Source organism: Lissotriton helveticus, chromosome 1_1, assembly GCF_964261635.1.
Source record: "Lissotriton helveticus chromosome 1_1, aLisHel1.1, whole genome shotgun sequence".
Classification (NCBI taxonomy): Eukaryota; Metazoa; Chordata; class Amphibia; order Caudata; family Salamandridae; genus Lissotriton; species Lissotriton helveticus.
Genome location: NC_136057.1, coordinates 1659916215 through 1659939277, shown reverse-complemented (window position 1 = coordinate 1659939277; position 23063 = coordinate 1659916215). Strand labels below are relative to the sequence as shown.

The 23063-nt window shown below is 45.7% G+C and overlaps 1 protein-coding gene across 1 annotated transcript in view; it reads left to right on the top strand.

Annotated features, from left to right (window-relative positions):
- Positions 1–9860: 9860 nt before the first annotated feature.
- The window catches only part of LOC144830131 (17-beta-hydroxysteroid dehydrogenase type 6-like), a 58110-nt gene continuing 44907 nt past the window's right edge, over positions 9861–23063 (top strand). The window contains exon 1 of the mRNA XM_078688885.1: positions 9861–9993. The gene's annotated coding sequence lies outside the window, so the exon portion shown is untranslated. The remainder of the gene's footprint in view (positions 9994–23063) is intronic.

Sequence of the window (23063 nt, the reverse complement as noted above, 5' to 3'; positions counted from 1 at the left end):
AGGTGCCATTCGCCTCCCGGATCCCTGCCGCACTGCCAAAGGCCCGGGACGGGGTTCCGTGGTGCCTGGGGAGCCTCCCCGTGCTTGACCGGGTTCAGGAGCTCCGTCCGGGGCCCCTGAGGGCCCCGGGGAGGGTGGCCTCCCCACCCAGGGCTCCGTCCTGGGTCCTGCCGTGTGGCAGGGTGCCCGGAACGGTGTCTGGAAGGCTTCCCCTGCGCCTCCGGACCTGGGAGCCCCGGCTGGGTCCAGGGGCCCCGCCGGGCCCTTGGTCGGGTGCTCGGGCCCTGGGCCGTGTCCCCCAGCCTGCTGCACTGCCGAGGGCCCGGGTTGGGGTTCCGTTTTGCCCGGGCAGGCCACCCCTGCTTGTCAAGGTGCCCGGGGGACCCGGGTCGGAGGGCCTGTCGGGCCCCCTGGGAGCCTCCATGGCTGGGGCCCAGCTGGGGCTCTGGGCCTCCGGTCCGCCATGCCCCGGTGCCAGCTCACTCCTTCTTTGGGGCACAGGGTGTCCAGACGGCTTCCCTTTTGTGCCTGGCCATCTGGTCGCCCGGATCCCCTCGGCCATCTGGTCGCCCGCAATGCTTTCCTATGGGGCGACCAGATGGCCGAACTTCCCTGGAAGTCCCGAAGAGGTGCCATTTGCCTCCCGGATCCCTGCCAGGGCTCCAGGAGGTTGGGCACATTCGTGCCTTGGGTCCCCTCTGTCACCTCGAGTGCACGGATTACAAGAAAGGGGGGTCATTTTCCTCCGGATTACTATTGCATTCTCAATTTGCGATTCACTAATTGCGAGTCGCAATTAAGGAATACCTCCCCATTCATTCCTATGGGCCTAGAGCATGGAACTCTTTGTTGAGGATTTGATCCTCAATCACCTCAAGCCCAAACGCCTCTCCAACATCTTTACGATTGAGCGGGCACATCGGACGCCCATCCCAAAGCCTAAGCCAGGGGCACCACCAAGAACGATCATTGCAAAAGTCCTAAACTATAGGGACAGACACACCATACTACAGACAGCCAGGCAGTCCTGGGACTTACAGTACGAAAACGCCACAGTCCGGTTTTTCCCGGACTTCACTCTTCAGGTCCAGCGAGAGAGGCGATCTTTTGTGGGTGTTAAAGCGGCGCTGAGGGAGAGAGACCTCAAATACATTATGTTTTTTCCGGCCAAGCTCAAGGTTTTAGCTGGGGGCAAGTCCCTATTCTTCACTTTGCCATCGGACGTGCAGGACTGGATTGACCGTGAGGCGACGAGACCTCGCGACAGGGCCGGCGGTGAGAACTGGCGAGACACCCAGGCGGCGTCCCTGGAGTCGGCGGCTGGGAGGTCGGACATGGACATTCAGAACCAGCGTTCCTGGAGGTCCAGGTCTGCGAGCCCCAGGTGGGGGACCCAGCGCGAAGCAGCTGATCACGGAGAATGAGAGAACTGCCATGTTGGACCGGTTTATAATGTACTCTCTCAGGGAAGACACAGCCGGTTAGGGGGGCTGAGGTCCACCTTGTGGGTTTTACCCCTGGGGGACCGGGGGGGGAGACAAATAGTGCCCCCCGGCAGCGACAGGGAGGTGGCTTCGTCTAGTAGGAACTGTAGTGGTTTCCCCCCTCTTCTCCGAACTAGTGACTCTCTGACCCGGAGGGTCCCACTGAGTACTTGTGTCAATGCTAGAAGGGGTGGGCTGCAGGCCAACACTGGTCCATTTTGATTGTGTTGAGGAGTAGGATTTCATGGTTTATAACGTTCTTTGTGGGGGGGGGTCGGGCGGCGGGCGGGGGCTGGGGCCAGTGCACGCTCCTGGCAGAAGGTCCACTGGGAAGGGAAGACAGGGTAGTTTGAGTTTTTGCTTCTTCCTCTTCCAGGTTGTGTTTTGGGCAAAAGGCACTCTGCTAACTGCGGATTTGGGTAGTTTGGAGCCTACGGAGCAGGGCAGCAGGGAGGGGGGTTTGGAGGGGGGATGTTGGGGTTGTGGTTGGAGGGGGTGGGGGATGGGCGGGGGCGGGGGGGGAGTTTGGGTTGGTCACACCAGAAATGTAATTCTATAGTTGGATCTTGTACAAGTACTCACAGAGCTGCTTCTTCAGTAACGATCGGTTATGGCTAGGAAGTGGGACAAAAGCCTTAAAATACTGAGCTGGAACGTCAACGGGCTGGGCGACAAGCTTAAGCGAACCATTGTGTTACAACTTGTTAAACGACATCTCCCGGATGTAGTATTGCTGCAGGAGACTCATCTCCTGGGTAATACATGCCACGCATTGAACAGGTGGGGTACTCATTGGCCGTCCATTCAGGCTTCACCTCTGGGTCTAGGGGGGTGGGTATCCTTCTTCGTCATAACTTTCCTTTTGTCATTGACCACGCGGACACTGACCCTCAGGGACGCTTCACGGCTCTGGCGGGGAGGTGGGACGGGCACAGGCTGAGTCTGGTCTCGGCATACAACCTGCCGGGCCTCCAGACTCAGTCATTTCAAGACCTGGGCAAGCTCCTTCTTTCCCTCCCTGAGGGTCAACTCGTGGTTTGGGGAGACTTTAATGCAGTGGTATCAGGGGAGCTGGACAAACACCCACCCAGGGACATACCATTGGGGAGCATGTGGTTAGCACACTTTTTTTTTTTTTTTTGTAGAGTTTTATATAGCGCGAACTAGACCCGAACCGAATCAGGTATCAGAGCGCTTTACATAGCACAAGTTACGTTTTTGGTTTTTTTTTTAACATGAGGACACACACTTTCATTATTTTTTTTATTTTATTTTTTTATTTTTTTATTTTAGGCACAGGGAGATTAAGTGATTTGCCCAGAATCACAGGATGTCTTTTGGCGTCGAACCCAGATCCCCAGGTCCGAGGTCGAGCGCCCTAGCCGTTAGGCCAACACCTTATCGAGGCCTCTGGCCTGGCCGATCTCTGGCGTCTCCAACACTCGACAGTCAAACAATATACATTCTTCTCCAGGCCACACTGATCGTTCTCACGCTTAGATTACATTCTGGCACCAATGCAGCACAGCACCACAGCCCGAGACATTACACACCTTGCGAGGGGCATTTCGGACCACTCTCCGCTACTGGCCCACCTCACATTGGGTGATCGGAGGGAAGGATGTATCGCGCCAATTAACGCCTGGTAGCTGCGCAGCGAAGAAATGAGGAAGACACTAACCCTTGCCATTGACCGTTATTTCTAGAGGAACGACGGCTCGGTGGAATCCTCGATAGTGTTGTGGGAGGCGTTCAAGACTGTCCTTAGGGGGGATCGATGGCTCCTTCCGGGCGGTAACTTTGAGGCAGCGCTTTATTCAAAACCGGGCCGGTACCAGCTCACGGGCCCTACCAAACACACGGTCCAAATATGGCACATAGTTCAGCGAAAACTGGGGTGGGCTAATGTACTCACACAGGCTGCCCCGCTATGGGTCTCTGAGAAGTTAGGCAATTTAGGCCGCACCAAAGGATTCCGCAACTGGGACCTCATTGGCATTTCCCACGTTAAAGACCTCTGGGGCCCGCAGTGGGTGGTGTTGTTTGCCTCACTCCAACAAACATGTACACTCGCACAAACAGAATATTTCCGCTACCTGCAGGTCAGGCATTCCCTTCAGACAAATATTCCCCCTGGGAGCCAGCCCCCTAGTGCCTCCCCTATGGAGGACAGATTATTGGACGGCCATCTCCCAGAGCGGGCAATCTCCCTCACATATAAAAAACTAGTTAACAACTCCCCGGACCCGTCACTAGCTCTCAGAGGGAAGTGGGAGGCTGACGGCCTGGAAATAGATGAAGAAGAATGGACAAGTGCGCTAGCCTCCCCTAAGGAGGTGGCCATATCTGCCAGGCTTAGGCTTATCCAGCTCAAGGTACTTCACCGGGTGTATATTTCCGGCACTAGGTTGAAGCTGATGGGTTGTAGCGAGGATGGACTCTGCAGAAGGGGGTGCGGGGAGGTTGGGACCTTCATCCACATACTATGGGAGTGCTGGTTGCTACAGCCCTATTGGAAACGAGTGATCAGATGCATGCAGGAGGTGTGGGGGGTAGAACTACGGGCTGAAGCGAAGAGGTGCCTCTTCAACATATGGGAACCCACGGACTTGCCAGCGAAGGGAAGTTTGTGAGTGACGCTGGGACAAGCGGTGGCAAAGCGTAACATTGCTAGGCTGTGGGGGGCAGCGGCGCCTCCCAAATTTAATTCCTGGAAACAAGACATGGATTGGTGTATGCTCCAGGAGAAAACAGTTTACACGGCACGCGGGTGCCCCAAGAAATGGGTGGCGGTGTGGTCGAACTGGAATGACTACAGAGGCAACATCTGTGAACCTCCCCAAACACTGCCCAATGACGAGATGCTTACTATTTAACCCGCTTTCTAGAATATGCTGTAAATACTTCAGATGTAAAGTGTGTTGCCAGCCCTGTGTCTCTATGGTACAGATTGATGCCTGTGTACGACTTTGTGATGACCGCCACTTGTTTTTAAGTTGCAAATAAAAAGAATTTATAAAAAATAAAAAAAATAAACAAAAATGCAAATTTCTGCAAAACAGTATAGAATACCTGGGACATATAATTTCTGACTCTGGTGTAACTCCTAAACAAAATATTTTGCAAGCAATTTGTGAATGTGCTCAACCCTCTGACAAAGACCAATTAAGATAATTTTTAGGGTTGAGCGAATACTATTCTCGATTTGTACAAAGTTTTGCCCTGATCAGTGAACCATTGAGAAACCTAACTAGAAGTAATGTCAAATTCATGTGGGGCAAGGAACAACAGTCTTCATTTGATAGTTTGAAAAGCTTAATAATTAATGCTCCAGCACGCAGACCATTTATTGAAGATTTATTGTCATACATCACGGTTGATGCCAGCAACTCTGGTCTAGGTGCTGTTCTTAGTCAAATGGTTGATGGTAAAGAAAATATAATTGTGTTTGCTTCCAGGGGACTCTCATCATCAGAAACAACTACAGTACCATTGAAAAAGAAGCTTTACCTTGCGTATGGGGTACTAAACACTTTTCAACGTATGTATGGGGCAGAGAATTTGTATTAGTTTCTGATCATAAACCGCTAATCTCCATGTGGAATGACAGAGGGTTAAGAAATGGCAGCCCTAGACTTGTATGGTTGTTTTCTAAGTTATATGATTACAACATTTCTATGAGACACATTCCAGGTGGGAAAAATTTCAACGCTGATTTTTTATCGAGATGTCCTATTTATGAAAGTAGCATTTAATCTTTGCTGGATGACAAAGAAGTTGTTGTCAACTTAATTGATGGCTTAATGTTAAATATTGATACCATTTCTAAATCAGACTGGTTACAAGCTTAATGTTCTGACACTTGTCAAACTGTACTTAAGAAATGTATTTCAAGTGGCTGGCCCAGAGAAAATCAAATCGATAAAGAGCTTGTTCCTTTTTCAAAAGTTAAAGAAGAATTGAGCATTGAAGGTGATTTCATTATGAGAGGTTCCTTTCTTATTCCCCCAGCTAGCGTTAGGAACAAACTTATTGCTTTAGCTCATAAAGGTCACACTGGTATTACTAGCACTAAGAAAAGGCTGAGTTTAAACTATTGGTGGCCTGGAATGGACATTTTGGTTGAGACCTCTTTAAACAACTGTCTTGAATGTTCACATGCAGAAAAATCTCTTCATACAACTAATTCTCCTTTGTGCCCAGTCAATGTTCCTCAAAATCCTTGGGAAAAACTTGGGATTGACTTTATTGGTCCTATTAGCGGTCTTAATCAAGGGTTTAGATATGTTTTAACTTTGGTGGATTATCATTCAAAGTGGGTCTCCTAAAAATTCATGACCGATCCTAATACTGAGAATGTGATTCAATATTTAAAGCAATTTTTTTAGATCAGAAGGTTTACCCTATTTCCTAGTGTCAGATAATGGGGTACAATTTGTATCACACAATATGAAACGTTTTTGGGAAAATCATGGTATCAAACATCTCACGACTGCTCTTTACAGCCCTCAGGGAAATGGCCTAGTGGAAAGAGTGAATCGCATTTTCAAGGATTCGATACATTTGGCATCATCTTCAGGTTTAAAGGTTAAAGAGGTTGTATGTGACAGAATTTGGTCTTATAATAATACTCCTCATGCAACCACAGGTGTTACGCCTTTTGCTATGTTGAGAGGCAGACAATCGTTTAATAAACTTTCACCTCAATGGGTTGTATCTAATACTAATTCAAATAAGAGTATTCCATCGTTAGAGCAAATTAAAACCAAGGTTGAACATTCTCAAATGATATCTAAATCCAGATATGACAGTAAACATGTTAAAGAAGAAAGTTTCAATGTTGGTGACAAAGTTCGCATAAGGAGACCATTTAAAGTTAGAGGTTCTAAATTCTATCCAGAGACTGTTGTTGTCAAAATTAACACACACTGTCATGGTTTTTGGTGGGAAATGGTGGAGCAAGAGGAATGTGGCCCGGGTGAAGAATATTGATTGCAATAATCAAACTAAGCATTCTCAAGTTTCAAGTTGCTCTGATGGTATGAGTTTTCCATTCAAGGAGGTGTCATTTGATTCTCATTCTCAAGACGATTGTTCAAATGATCCTTGTGATTCATCTGCACTAAACTTTTCTTCACAAGTTGAACCAGTTTTAAAAGATAAGTTGATTCTTGATACTATGCACAGTTCTCCTTGTAAGGTACCTGTTGAGGGAGCTAATGACAACAATCTTACTTCCAATTCTTCGAATAGTGTCACCTGTTCTAGACAGAAATTCAGACCTAAGTAACTTGAAAATTATATTACTTAATTGTCTTTATTTTTGCATTACTATAGGAAGGGAGATGTGTTATATTCTTTACATGTATAGTCGTTTATTTTGCTTTAATGTATAGTAGTTACATTGCTTTAATTTAGCTTGCTTTAATTTAGCCTGCATCTTTCATTATGTTATGTTACCTTGCAACGTGGAATCTTGCTCTCTTACAGGATTTTGTCCTCAGTCATTGAGTGGAGGCTGACCAAGAGAGACACCTGTTGGATCTATGGTGTTGTTCTTCTTATAAGAATAAATCTTCTTCATTTTTCCTTTGGATTTCCTGGATGTATTTAATTGGATATAACATTAGTCTCCTCCCTTTTCTTTTTCCAGTTTAAGGTCTTTAGCAGGTGCTGTATGTTGTCTAGTGACTTGTAATGACCCATGGTGAAGGATTAGGGTTTGCATCGGGTTCCTCACGTTTGGTAATCATGGACGTTTGTCAGGTCATTAGCTAAGTAATGTAAATCATTTACAAAGTATGGCTCATGTGATGTTGCTTTGCTTGTATTGCAGGAGTTTAGGTCATTTTGCCTATAATTGCCCTTTATTGGTGGGAAATGGATCGACTTGGACTTACCTGACAAGATAAAGTCTGATTCAATAATGCTCTTTCAGATCTGTCAATGATAAAGTTCACTTTTTTAATAAGGTTCTTCATCCTGTATTTCATTAGTAGACCCTGGGGCCTAGGCATGTTTTATGGGGTGGTGTTTTTCAGCAACCACAATCAATTACAATTAAATGCTCAAAAGTAGGTTAGCCTTTGGAATATTAATGGTAATACACTGACATTATGAGATGTATGTTGGGATATCGGGTCTCTGATGACAGTGATCCATTCAGAACATATGGAAGAATTATTATATGATATCATCAATGCTCCCTTATTTCCTTCAGTACTAGGCCAGCTGGTTACTAGTGCACAATCCTTAATTAGTTGTGTAGTGTTTTATTCAGACTATTCTCTGGAACATTGATAACTCTGTAATGTGAGTGATCACTCCCATACTTTTTTTTAGTTGACCTGGGGATACCAGTAAATCATTTACAGATGTCTTCGGTATTAAAGGGGTCGACAAGGTACTCACTCACAAGCGAAGTGGTTTAATTGTCTATAATACATGGTCGTATTGACCCACACACAATGTCAAAGAATATCACGTCCTAAACGCCTATTTGGAAGACAATAAGGAGATGGGATTAACACTTTTTTCCACCTCATCTGCAGAAGCCCCTATGTTTACCATCTCAAAACCTAATGGAGAGTATTGACCCTGCAACAAATACTGGAATTCAATACCACTGTGATTTGTAATGTATACTTCTTTCCTCTTATTTCTGTTCAAATGAATTAGTTTATGGCAGCTTAAGTCTTAATTAAATTATAATTAAAAAGGGGTATGCAACACCCTGTAAGGGCAATTTTAGTATTCAGTAATGCCTTTCAGATTGTGTAATGCTCAAGCAGCCTTACAGCATTTAGTATTCTCAGACATCATGGACACTTTCGTCATTATTTATTTGGATGCCACTGTTATTCCCAAAACCCTAGAGCAACACAAGTGCATGTGAAGGAAGTCTTCCAAAAACTATGTCAACATTGCTGTCATGCAAAGCTAGAGAAGTGCATCATTGCACTCTAGCAGTGTTGGAATTACCTCAACCACTCCCATGCTCGTGACGAGCACATGGCCACCGTGGCTCATGACGAGATGAGCTCGTCATAACGGCCGCAACACTCACACGCAGGGCTAATTCCACTGCTGTGCTGAACGTTCTAAGGAAACGGGTGTGGCCGTGACAAGCTCAGCTCGTCATGAGCACAGCACCACCGTGCTGCGTGACGAGCTGAGCTCGTCACGAGCACCGGGTGCTGTGCGCGCCCCCCATCACAGCGGGGGAATTAGCCCCACAGGGAAGGAGTTAACCTCATAACATCAAGGACATTCAACATTTTATGAACTTTGCCAATTTTTACAGATATTTTGCCCACAATGTTTCTGACATTTTTAAGCTTATCACAGAACTGTCCAAGAGGGTCTATCAGTCGCCTGTGGCACTCAGCGGGAAGAAAGAATCATTTTAAAATTTAAAAGCAGTCTTTACCTCAGCACTGGTATCGGATCATCCCAATATCGCTCTTCCATTTATAGTGGAGACTGATGCTTCTGACTTCACCGTAGCAGCCATTTTGTCACAAAGTGACCTTATAACTGAAGCTGTGAATGTAGAGGCCATCTTCTTCAGAACTTTTACCCCAGGAGTAATTACATCCTTTACCGGCGCCTGAGAGAAATTTGGTCATTTATGTTAATGGGCTTTATTGTAGATTAGCCTGACCCGTGGTTACACCGTCATTTTGGCACGATGGATTGTATCACTAAAGTGGATAATGTTATACTGTATTCTGAGATCTGCAGTCCTGGTTTTATAATGTGCGACAAAGGACTATATGACACATGACTATTCCTAGAGTCAAGATTAGTTGCTGCGGGGGGGGGGGGGGGGGGGGCAGATACTTCTCTTATCATATGACCAAACTTTGGAACACTATGCCATCTGACCTACAGGCCTTGGAATGGAAGATCGTTCTGCTTTTTTAAAGTCTCTAAAAGCATGGCTACTCAATCTTGAAGCATGCACTAGTCATGTGTTCAGGCTAGCTGGTGAAGCCAAGACGCCCCCGGGTAAAAGGGCAGTTTATAAGTTAATTTCATTCATTCAAGTCTCAAAATGCAAAGTAAAACCAGGACTGGATAATCCACTCACGCATAGCCCCGGATCCTCGAGAACTCTGTTTGTGTAATGATCTTTTTATATAAGAATAAAACACAGTGGCCCTGTTGGTAAAATACTGTTCACTTGACAACCATAAATAACTGCATCTGCTGCTCTAATGATACTTAGGCCCCTGCCACGCCTAGAGTTTGCTTCCTCTCGCCTATGAGCGGGGAGATGACTGACCTATAGGCCGCCAACTGAGCTGACTGACTCCATCTTCCAGGACCTCTCCTGAGCGCTGATAAGTCCGCTGCCTCCTCTCACCCCACCGAGCGCGGGAGGACGAGGTCATCTGCGAACAGAAGCACCAGCGGGAAGGACGCCTTCCGTTCCAGCCAGAACTCTGTCGTTTTACCCTTGATTCGGACATTCCCAACAAGCACTGCGTCTGCTCAGGAGGCAGAGGTAAGCGAGGCAAGGCCAGGAGGGGACAGAGAGGGAGGTGGGGGGGGGGAGGACATGGCGGCAAAAGGTTGGTCATGCATGAATGATGTCGAGGTCTGACTTTTATCTTTACATTCTCGTTCGCTTCTCCTCTCCAATAGAAGTACTCGATGTAAACACACATTCTCTTAGCCAGGCTTCTCCAATGAGTAAGTGGCTCGTGAGCTACCGGTAGCTCTCTAGCTACCTATAAGTAGCTCTCCTGTGTGCAACCCAGCCTACTAACTTAGAAGCTTTAGTTTGGTTCAATTAATATATGTATACCAACATTGAAAACTTATATTTGAGCCAAAAATGCACTAATTCTAAGAACTTATAGGCTGGTGTTCGGAGAAAAATGGTTAAATTTCCACGATATATTTAAAGCTGATATTTTACTGACAAATCATGCGGTGTTGGGGATATTTATTATTAATATTTTGACTTTGGTGCCAGGAGCATTGCGGCTACGGGTGCAATGTATTACCCATGTACTGGTATTCCACAAACCCGTTTTTTACATTACTGTTGTCAACTATGACTGATGACCCGAGGTGATAATCCCTCGTCGCATCTTGCATATGGTGGCCATTAATGTAATTGTATCTGATGTGGTCACTATTACAACATTAATAATATTAGTACCTCTGAATGATTTTCATTTAACGTAAGTAGCTCCTATCATAAACAAGCATTTGCAATGCAATGGGTCTCGCCTTTGGAACCTTATATGTATTTAGCTATGCAGCACATTGGTCTGGGTGCTGAAACCTCTAATGTTCTTTAACCTGGAGGGAAAGTAAGCACAAAATGTGTGACACGCCAGGTATGGGAGCACATGGAGAGAAATATTGCCTTTCAGCTGGAAATAGAATAGTCCAAGGCTCTGTTTTTAATATGAAATCAGGGCTGTCAGTGGTCATATAATGGAAAATACACGATTTAAAAACAATATTATTGTTTACGGGTGCTCATGAAAGACAATTTCTATGGACTGGAATCTAGCGAATGCTAAAGTGATTCTGGTATTTTACTGACCTCTACTGGTCGTTTTCTATCAAGACGGTTAAATAGAGGCAGTTGAACAGAAAAAAAGTCCCTAAGCGGAAGCAGACAAGTCCTAGGGCTGATCTCCAGAGCCCACAAAGTACATACACTAATACGTATATACTAAAGAATATACAAGAGGTCTCGAATGCTCGACCTAAAAAGGTTGGAGACCTCTGCTCTGAGCTAATAGTTTGCACTTGGTATATTGTCCTCAGGCATCAGTGAGAGATGAAATCACAGCCTGTTTAACCGCCGCAGAAGTGCCTAAATCCTTTGTGGACACTTTTAGGCAAACCAGTACGTTGCAGCTTCCCACGCTTTTCTCATCATTTTCAGTCAGAGATGATGTAGCACGGGAGCAGCAGGGTATTCACGCACATGCAACTGACAAGTGGTTACCTGTCATGTGTAATGCCCACAGCCGGTCCTTGCTTTTTAAGCAAAAACACACTGCATCATGGACTCATGTGGGTAAAAAAACAGGTTTGCCTAAAGTTCTCACCATCCTGAAGTCACTTGGTAGCATCTCCCGCTCACACCAAACGAACAGGCAGGGGATGTACTCCTCTGATTACTGCCTGTGTCCATCGAGGCTCTTTGACAATTAATCCGAGAGTGAGTGCTAACCGAGATAACAGCCAATCATGTTGCCCCTCAAGACCTTCACAAGGACTGCAGTGCAAGGTGCCCAAGCGCACACTGTGTAGCCCATGCTGCACTCTCAAAATGATGCTCACACTCTAGGTCATTATATTCCGTTTGATAATCTAAAGCATTCTGGGTGTTGTTATATTGTTTTGCATCCATTGCACATACCAGTGAGTGAGTTGGTCACTCTTCCATTAGTGTCAGCGTTTGAAAAACAACGGGGAATTAGGAGACAATGAGGGGGTGCATTAACTCAGAACTCAACCAACCAACCCAACAATATGTTCAGCCCAGTGCTTAACTTTCAGCAAAAGAAAGTACTTTTAATCACACAGCAGTACTGAAGAGTACGCATTTCAACATACAGTGACCCTGGTGAAACCTTCCCCTTGTGGCACTACACCCGCGAGCACCTTCTGCGCTGCACTCACCCGGAGGATTCCTTGATGGCTGGTTCTCCCCTAGTGGTGCACGCAAAGGCATGAGTCAGGCACAGGTACAGTCTCTAGTATCCTCCACACATCAAATGTACCCACAATTCACTTCGGTTCAAGTTTCCTACCCTTGGTGGTCAAATCGACAGGCAGCTGTTTGTAATGCTCCCTCGGAATGTATCCGGCAACCTCTTAGTCCTTCTGTGAGCGAGGACAGCTTTAGCGGCTGCTCTGTAGGCCACGATGTGCGTTTCCACTTCGGCCACAAAGTGGGTCTGGGCCCTACACAAGGCCAGTCAGTCACATCAGAAGATGCAGACCAGTCAGGCACTCATAAATCAGTTCATGCCAAGAGACACTTTTGACAGATCAGGGAGATTGTAAATCATTGGATTATTAGTTGTGGTGGGTGGCTACAACGCTCAAAGTCATTAAATTAACCTGAGCTCAGCAAGCTGGTAACTCTGGCATAGAGCAGACAGGTTTTACTTAGGGCAATGTGTAAAGTATTTATGCAGTACCAAAACAGTAACAAAGTCGAAATGCAAAACAATAAAAATCTCAGACTCAAAAGAAAGTAAACTTTAGCAACCGGATTAACCAAAATGACAAAAAATCATTAAGGGGTGCCAAATATATGACTTTTTAAAATTGTAAACAGGAATAGAGCCAAGAAGCACAAGGTGCCACTGATAGTCACAGTAGACCAGGACCTAGGCTCAATTTGACGATGACCTTGAGGGAGCATGGGACCGATACAACAATCAGGTTCATCCTGATCAAAGATTTTAACTTCTGACTTAGTCCTTAAATCCAAATCGACAACATATTTACACTTCTAAAGCTCATAGGGTATCAGGTATATGCTAACAGCAGGGTCAAGTGCAGGTCCATTTGCCACTGGTCAGCTGCGTGCACAGTATGAAAGACCTGTTGTAGCTTGTACTATCCCTGTAGCTTAAACATCAAGGTCAGCCAACTGAACCTTGGAGTCCACTGCTTTGTGCTGGGTGCAAGAGGGAGCAGGCACCTCTGAGGGCACAGAGAACAGGTCCAGCCCTCTTCTATTCATTCTCACATCCAGCAGTGTTCTGAAGTGGGTTTCTGGAGTTGCCACATTTATGCCTGGCATAATTTAGTGGGTGGGAATGACTCCTGAACATGCCCTAACCAATGAGTTAAAAGTTTCCGGGGCCATCCCAAACCACTTTGGGTATTTTCAAGATGGTGAAAGACTTAGGCTGCACTGAACGTGGGCTATGAGTGATGGAGGTGTGTGTGAGAAGTGTTCTATGGTAATCCTAGTGTCTTCCCACATCTAACTCTAAAATTCAGTTAGAATCACCTACTGTACCTACAATAAACCCAGAGACCAATGTCTGGTAGACAAAAATAGGGTTTATCACAAACCAGCGGATACATGAGAACTGTCTTACAATCCTGTTCCCGTCCTTTCAAGTGTGCCCTTAGTCTTCTATGTAAAACCCAGCAGAACGGTCAAGCAGTCTTTGACACTGTAGTGTCAAAAAGGAGGAGTTTTCTGGGAGGTTCAGAGGAGTCATCGCTACCCATTCAGGTCGGACTATTGATTGCTCCTGGCAGGCATTTCACAGCCTTATCAAACCTATTCAAATGGTAATCCCTGGCTGAGAGAAGTTTGAGAGCAAATGCATCTTAGCCTCCAGGAAGGAAAAGTTTACTTGCTAAAAGTAACCTTTCTTTAATGTATATTAAAAACTGACTTCACCATTGAATTGGATTGTTCATAGTTATTACAAATAGTTGTTTAATTGTTTTTCTAACTGGTCCCGTTCCCGAGATGCAGTATTAGCATTTTAATCTGTACTCTGGTTTTCTACCGTGGACAGGTAGGCATGGCACAATGAAAAAAATAAGTTTTGGGGGCTAGTCACTGTGATTGTATGTTAACTTTAAATTTCTACATGTCCTACTCTTAAATACCATGCTGCCTGTTTTGTGTAGTACAAGGCTTATATAGTGGTGATGTATTAATATTTAAAACTAAGGTTTTGACCTGTCAAAATGGATTATTTTGACAGCTCTGATTGAAGTGTTTAAACTGCCAAATCAGGCTACAATGGTAGGTCTGAAGCCATGTTTTACACTGTCATTGTAGTGGTTGTCACAATAGGGGCTGCAGTATACCAGTGGCATTTAACTTACAGGCCCACATATTAGGGACATATATGTTAGTTAATTATAACAATCATGAATATGCCAATTCAACCATATTTAAGGGGGAGCACAGATGATTTGCCATTGTTTACCAGTGGTTAAAGTGCACAGAGGTCTAATATCAGCAAACATATAGGTTCCAGCAAAGGTGAGAAAAACAGGGTGACCACACAGAAAAGGCAGATTTTCTAAAGGCATCCTTTGCAACATGGAGTGCTCCTATCCACTCTCAGTAGTCTGCTTGTTTTGACTGTCCCACAGACCAGGGAATGCACTAGGTTTATCCCCCTGGACCGTCTCTTACCTGGCAGGACCAGGCACATTTCTTGCCCTTCTCAGCAAGCAGGAATTTACAACAAGGGTGTACCCTGCCTACTTTTGTCGCCAGGGGATGGAGTAGCCAGTCTCAACACCATTTCAGCAGGCATGCTTCTAGGCATTCAGGCAGACACTCTTCCTCTCCAGCAGAAAGTGCAAACTTCAGGTGATGTCTTCTCTCCTCTGGAAAACTGGCTTTTGAGCAGACACCAGCCATGGGAAATGGGCTGTCGAGTAGACACTGCCCCTGGTCACACAGCAGGCCTATGTGAACTCTGCAGAGCACTCCCATCTTGGTGTTGAAGGACTTGGAAGTGGAACAAAGTGAGGAGGTTTAATTCCCATTTTTATACACAACTTCTAGACGGGATGTAGATCCACTATCTAAACTTCAGAACTGGTTTAGGATGGCTCTCCTTTCAAGTGCCCTTCTCAGGATGCTCTCCAATACAGCCTTTGTGTAGAGTGATGTAGAACTGGGCTGTCTCCAGACTGGAGCACTCACAACAGAAGCACCAAGAAGTGTAAGGCTTCTGCACTTGGCTGTTGTCTGCCTCTAACGCAGTAATTGGGGGCAAACAAAAGAACAGGTCTGATTTAGAAACCTCCTCTCCTAACACAATAAACACTCCACTCCCACCCTTCACCCCTTCTATCAGCTAAATGGCAATGCTCAGAAAGAACTAATATGCATCCCCCAGCTAACAAAACTTCCTCATGGAATGTCTAAAGGTAGCCCTGTCACCGTCCTACTTACTTCAATGTCTGACTCTCCACCTTCTAGCCACAGTAAAATACCTTTCCACTTCCTCAGAAAACTGTACACAAAGCCTATCATGTGTTATGCAAAGCAGAGGCATGCAAAATGGATCCACTGGCTCCAGTATTCACACTCATCACACTCAACCTTACTACTGACCATGTCCTACAGACACACAGAGAAACACACACTTTATGCGCTATAACCATGACAACAGCAGTAGTCCTTTGTCCAGCTTGAAGGGATGCTTGGTTTTCCATTTCTATCATAGTCGCCATAAGTCTAGGCCTCTGTGCTCAAGCTAGATTGACGTTGTCTTTAGGGACAAAATAGGCCAGATACCAGATATACACTCAGGTAGGCCCTTCGGGTGGGGATTCACGCCCATATACCATGCAAGTGACATTCCTTTTCCTAAATGCTTGAGCCTGGGTCAAACCAGACGACTTGCTCACGCACAGCCCAAGGTCCTTTTGATCCTAAATTGAAAAATAAGCCAAGCTTTGAGTGATTCACTTCTCCAGACCATGGAGTGAGTCAGGGCGAGAGGTCAGATAAACTGGAGAGGCATAGGTGTGGTAGGGTTAAAAAAGAAGAGGCAGGGTGGAGTAAGATTGACAATGGTGAGGAAGAGACAAGGCAGAGAGGGATACAGGGACCGCTTGGTGAGGAAAATGTTAGTGAGAAACAACAGGAAATTTGGCATGGAAAACGAGAGATATAGGAAAGAAAAGAATGATCAAGAGGAGCAAAGACATGTCATGGAAGAGGGGTTTTAGTTTGACTTGCTGGTGTGAAAAGCAGGTAAGGCTGGGGAAAAGTGAGTAGTGTTGCCCGTGGTAGATTGACAACCTGCCTATCTGAAGCACCAGACTGTCACAGCATGCCCATATCCACCAATGAGTTGGCCCACCATGCATCCTCTAAACGGCTGTATCATTCCCGCTCACTCTCCCAGCTACTTCGTCCGTCGCAGCATGATATTGTTTTTTATGTCACGACTCATGTCAGGGCTCTTAATTTCTCTGGCTCACTTTGTTCTTGTGGTTCACCTTCCCCTGTAACATTCATAAAAAGAGCATTTTGATGATCAGAGCAAGGCTAGTTCTGGGCCTTTGCAGAATGGAGAGCGCCACAGGAATCAGCATGAATGCACCACCATGGCCGGGGGACTCATGCCAGCATCCACACAACAACATTTCTGTTCAGTACTGGTGTCCTAAAGCCCTTGGCAAAGCTGTGGCATGTCAGACGAAATCTAAATGAGGATGTATGTGTGTCATGAGACAAGCTTGCATGGCCTTTGCAGTGAAGATGGTATGCAGCTGCAGGCCAGGACCGACTCTTGCTTATCCTTGCCCCCAGCTCTAGATGCCCCATTCTATTTTGTCACTGACAATTAAGCTATGCTGGGGCACAATCAGTTACACGTGAGTTCTTGAGTAAAGCTCTGACTAACATGTCGTGTAGTTGGCCGGTTATGGTCAGACTTGATTCTCCTTGTGCCAAGAGGGGTGTATATACTGGAAATCCTCTTCTGGGTGACTGAAGAGTTGATAATAGAAGAGGGTACTAAGGTGAGATGAAGAGAAAGGAGGAGACGTAGAAAGAGCCTGAGGCGAGAGCAGCATTGGCAGTGCTGAAAAGAATAGAAGGAGACGGAGATGGGGAAAGCAGAGCGTAGGTGGGGTGGGAGAAACCTGAAATAATGGGGTTGGTTTGTGGGGTGTAAGGAAGAGAAAACAAGCATTTGCAATGCAATAGTTCTCACATTTACGCGAGTTTAAGCTATTGCCATTGTAAATGACAATGCTTTTTATGTATGTTTTAAAAACCAAAACTTTAAAAAGGCATTGTCATTTACAATACCAATAGCTCAAACTCGCGTAAATGCGAGACCTATTGCATTGCAAATGCTTGTCGAGTACAGCTGGGGCCGTGTCCTCCAACAGGAGCTGGGATGATTAGCGTCCCTGTTGTTTTACACTTTGGCTTGCGTTTCATCTTCCAGCTCCAGTTGCTTACTTGAGTTTCCTGCATCTGACAGAAGCCCAAGCAGGTCACCCTTTCTCTCCATAAAGCTGTCCGTAGCTTGTCCCTATCATGATGGCTCCTAAAGGCGGCAGCAAGTAGCAGTCCAAGGATTATCTGCCCTAGCGGGACTTCAGCCGCAACCTCTCCAGACTATAAACTATGCCCATTTTTACAGGCAAGGCGAATAAATAAGTTTTCATTGACAATTGTGCAACTATGCCATGCTTACTGCAGCGAGCAGTGCCCTAAGTTTATGATTCCTCACAAAAATATGAGCTAAAACATATTTCTTAGCCTTTGTGCTTTAGTAGCCTAATAAATATGAGTGGTGCAGATTGGTTAACATTTAGTGGAAATAAATACATTTTTTGTCACAATATAGCACACACAGTCGTTCCATATTTAGTGTACAATATCACTACATAAATGCTACAGGAGAACGTGTACTTATTTTCTGTAAATAATAACTCTCCCGCAAAAAACCCCAAATAAACACATAAGTGACACAGATTGTCATTTACATCGTCAATAGGTCCAACTTTCACAAGTGTGAGACCTCTTTGACTCCAAATGCTTATTAGGTGAGGCTGCCGACGGTGCAGACTCCTGGCAGGTTGTTCACAGCGAGGCGTGTTCTGGACTACGGTCATCAGCCTTCCCTAGTGCTTGCATGTATGTGCTTGTGGCTGTCTAATGAAGCCCCAGCTGTCTGGGCGGGATCGTACAACTAATGCATTGCTTCATTGCTCTTTGTAACGTAGTTGAGGGATCTCTGCGGAAAACCGTGATGTATACATTATTTAATTAGCATTGGAACAGAGCTCACTTTCTCATGGTTAATATTTCTTTCTAAGGGGCCAGCGTGCGAAAAAGCGGTATTTATTTTGCCTCTTAAATAGCGTGCTGCACTCTGTTGTTTGTGAAATGGCGACTGCAGATCCCACCTTCGTCCTCCCTCAAACTTAATGGGGACAAAACGGAGCTGATGCTCCTGGGTCCCACGAACCCCAAATTTTTCAACTCCCTGTGGCCCCCATGCCTAAGCACCCCTCCAACCCCCAAGGACAACATAAAGAGCCTTGGGGTCTGGCTGGACAAAGCTCTATCTTTTAATATCCATGCTACAAAACTTTCGACTACCTGCTTTGGTCTCCTTAGGATGTTGAAGAAAGTTCTTCCTCTTCTGCCTATGGAGGCAAAGCAGGTGGCCATTCAGGGTCTGATTCAGTCCCGTTTGGACTTTAGCAATGTCCTTTATCTCGGTGTCCCTGAATACACACTGCGTAAGTTACAGACAGTGCAAAACTGCGCAGCCCGCACATTGCTCCAGCTGCCGTGCAGACTGTCAGCCAAACCTGGACTGAGCAGTCTGCACTGGCTACCAGTACGACAAAGAATTGCCTTTAAGGCTATGTGTATATCCCACCAAGCCTTCTGGGACACAGGACCGGCTATCGTCCGTGATCTAATAACACAGTATCATCCTAGTAGACATCTTCGTTCTAGCCAGGCGTTTATGGCTATAGTCCCTAGAATAAAAAAGGCAAGAGCTGGCGGCAGGATGTTCACTCATAATGCCGCCAAGCTACGGAACTCACTTCCCCTTCAACTCAGGTCCAACCCTAACCTTTCCTCCTTTCGGAAACAGCTGAAGACTTTCCTTTTTAATGCTCCTCATTAATTCCTCAGCGACCTCCTTCTGTTAAGCAAATCATACTTGCCGCTAGCGCTTGGACGCCTCAGGGCAGCAATCGCGCACTACAAATATACATTTCATTTCATTTCATTTCTCGGAGGAGCGCACACATCCTGCATTTTTAAAGCCTGCATTCGGAATTTGTTATCGGAATTTTATTTCTTTATTTCGTCAGATGGCTTTTTCTTGGGTTCTTCAATTCTGTTTGGCCCGCACTTCTACTTTAGCGTAATGGTTAGTAATTATGGAAATGGTACAACTTTAAAAACAAGCGTTGGGCTGCCCTGAAGTGCCCGTCTGCTGACGTGAGCAACAAAGCAACAAAAAAAAAATGCAGGTGGGGCAGGGAGAGGAAATCCCACCAGCCGGAGAAGCTGCTCGGAGACTCGCAGGCTCCACATGGAGTCCCGGTCCCAGGAAGGGGAACTAGGCAAAGAAGTAGAGAGCCAGCGAGGAGAGAAATGGCCGGTGCAGGCAGCGCCTGTCCCTTGTCCCCTTCCGGGGCTCCCGTGATGAAAAGGGAGCCCTGGTGCCAGAGAGGAAGTGTGGGAGCTCAAGTCCCGGGTCCCGGGTCCCAGGAGGGGGCCCAGGGAAGAGCGGCGGATAGCAGTGCGGGGCTCCCATGACTGAGGAGAGAGCCCCGCGTCGTGCTGGCAGAAGTACAGAGGAGCTGGAGTGCTTCGGAAGCGCGCCGCAGCCAGCCGCCGTTCAGGAGGATGGCACCAGAGGAGGAGTTCCCCCCGCAGACCGGGTGAGTGGGGGATTCTCCGTTTCAACAGTGATTGTGCCGATGAAGACACAGTGTTTATTTCTTGAGCGGACCTGCCGTTGCGGGCCGCTCCAACGATGGGGCTAGTTTATTTTAAAGCCCCGTGGGGGCCAGAGGGTACCGTGTAACTGGTCATTATGTTAAAGTGAGCGCGCGTGCGCATAAAGAAAAGTGAAAGTGATGTTGCATGAGGATTGCGACGATGGAAGGAAGACATGAGATGTTCACACCGTGTGGCTGTACGTGCGTGTTCACGACCTCCTTTCGCCCTGCGCGTGCCCATCTCCTGTCTCCCTTCTGAGGCAAGTCAGCAACAATAGATCTCTCTGGCGACAGCGCTTTCGTGCTGCGTCGCCAGGCGAGACCTAACAAGGACGTGGGTGAGGGATAGGGGAAGATGTGAAAAGGGAAGTAGGAGAGGTTAAAAGAGTGAGGGCAATATACCTATGGGAAAAGAGAAGCAACAAGAGTAAAATAATTGAAACTGGATGCAGGGGGTGAAGGACTGGTGAGAGGCAAGGAGAAAGAGAATGAAGAGAACATTAAAGAGAGAAATAAGAGACGGAAAAGAAGCAGGGAGAGATAACGCAAGGAGTACAACTTCAAGAAAGATCTGAGCAAAGATATGAGAGAAAGGACTTTCTAAAGGTTAAGGCATAAGGAGAGGTAGTAGAATCAAGAACTTTGGGATTATAAGAGGATTAGAAGGGAAGGACTGAGAAAGCAAATTCAGGTGGAGAGTCACTGAAAGGAGCGAAGGCAGACTGATTAGTTATCTCCTTTCTAGGTCTCGTCTATGACAGAGCATGTATTGTCTGTTGCAACATTTTGTTATCTTGCAGGGGGCTTAGATGAAGGCCTGTGCTTACCATTGGTTGGGTTCATTGTCACTTTCATTAGTCTCCTTCCTTTTCGTCAGTTAACTTCCTCTTTGTATGTTTGTCCTTCCCCTGCAGCATGGATGCACTACTTGTGCTCAATTTTTTCAGGCGCTACCTTTTTCTTTAGGCACTCTACAAGAGTGCATGTTTTTCACCTGTGTCCCTTGTGTACATCTGCAGTGTATAGTCCATGTGTTTGCCCACAAATCTCTACCCACTCTCCGTTATCAGTTTAGTGGCCCCCTTAGCACATACTCTCTGTTGTTCGAGTAGTTGCCCCATCCCTTCCTGCTGACCCTCTCTTGTCTCTCTGCTTATTCATCTGCTTGAGACATTGTCCATCTACTTGAACACCCACCCACCCTCTGTTGTCTGTATGCTTGTCTCCTCGTCTACCTTCGGCTGCCCATGTACTCCCTCATCCCGTATTGTCCTGTCCTTCTCTCCTTCCCTCCCTCTATGTTGCCTCGGGGGAGTACACGGCACAAAAAAAAAATTAAAAGCCCTTTGATGCAGCTGTGCTGGCCACATCATAGTGCTGTTTTATTTCTTTTAGGCGCCGTGCTGTTCACCATAGCTACAAAATATTGACAAAGCAAATAGCTCTTGTAGCGAAGACCTCTTGGCTTTTCCATTGCTTGATAAATTTCTCTTATCACAAAGACCCTTTTGTTATTGTGCAGTTCATAAGTTTGAAGTGTCTTCAAAGGGCTACATGCAAACTACATGGTACAGGTTAGAAACAGATTTTTCTTACCCTTTCATTATCCTAATGTTGCTAAAAAGGGTTTGTTTGGGTAGAAATACATTCTTAATATGAAAGCCAACCCTAACCACTGTGTTATGTTCTGAATCCTGGGTTTGTGCTTCTCCACACAAGGCCAGTATGGATGACATGTGAATCGTACACTTTCCCTTTGTCTTTTTAACATATTCTATATACTAAATTAAACATGTTTCTTTCTTTGACTCTGTATTTGTGTGTGATGTAAAGTGCTCCGACACCCTACACTGGTATGAGAGGTGCTATAAAACAAATGAAATACGTGTGATAGAGGGGCTATGGAAAGGTGCTAAGCACTGTTCAAAGGTGATAGTGAGGGAATCATTGAGGAAGCCCAACAAAGACTATTGAATCTGGTGAACTCTAAGGTCATCATTTACTATGCTTTAAAAGTTAATACAATTGAATTTATCATGAAACATATGTTGCAGAATGCACCATTTCTGCCCAAACCCTCCTTGTAGTGGTCAGTCTCAATCTCTGCTCTCACTATTCACTGTACGGGGGCTGGTCTGTCAAAATTTGCCAGCGCTGCTTTGGGTTCCTAGTCAGGCCCTGTGCATGAAAGTTAGATACTATCATGTCCAACACATATTGGAATCTCTTATTATTACAGAGAAATGCCTCTTCCGCTCAAAACAATTGGAGATTTTATAATAACCAAGCAAACAATTGGTAGACGGGGCATTTTTGTAAAATGAAGCCACAAATTGCAAGCAACAATGCAAAAATCATTAAACAAGGTTCTGTGGACTGGACTAGAAATATGAACTGAATCATTGGCAGCTGGGAAGTACCTGGAAAGTTCCCGGGGTTCCCTACAGATACGATTTTCATGGGATATGCCTGCTACGCACACATCTTTTAATTAGACACTGAACATGGTCCTCAAATATAGGGGTGGGTGATAAATTCCACTCCACAGACGACTTGTTCTCGGGCTGGGTAGTGATAGTCGACAGACACGACTAGCTAACCTACTCCGCCCCAAAAAGAGTGCTGCCCCCACCAGCTACGCCACTGGGTGAGCTTACGATGCGAATGGGTGGATCCAATGGCACATGATTGAAAGCTCTTGAAGTCAAAGCTGAAGGCAGTCCAAATTCCTCACAGTAGGTCATAAATGAGGAACCCGGTTTTCTGTTTTTGCTGGATTTTTTACAGATAAATACAGACAGAAAGCAATATGTTTTCTGTGTGCATTTATTTTTAAAAGTGGATAAATACAGAAAACGGGGCTTCTTTTAAGTGACTCTCCGTGCTATCTGTCATGAATTATAGCCCAACAGCTGAGCAGACGGACATCATGGGAAGTTAAAAAGAAGGATGACATTTCTTCAAATAATGGTATATGTCGACTTACATTTGTGGTATAATACTAATATTTACCAGTGGATGTATTGTTATGTAATATTTGGCAGCTTAAATAGCTAGAACACGACAGACATCAAAGTATGACTGTGTGTCTATCAGTTAAATAAA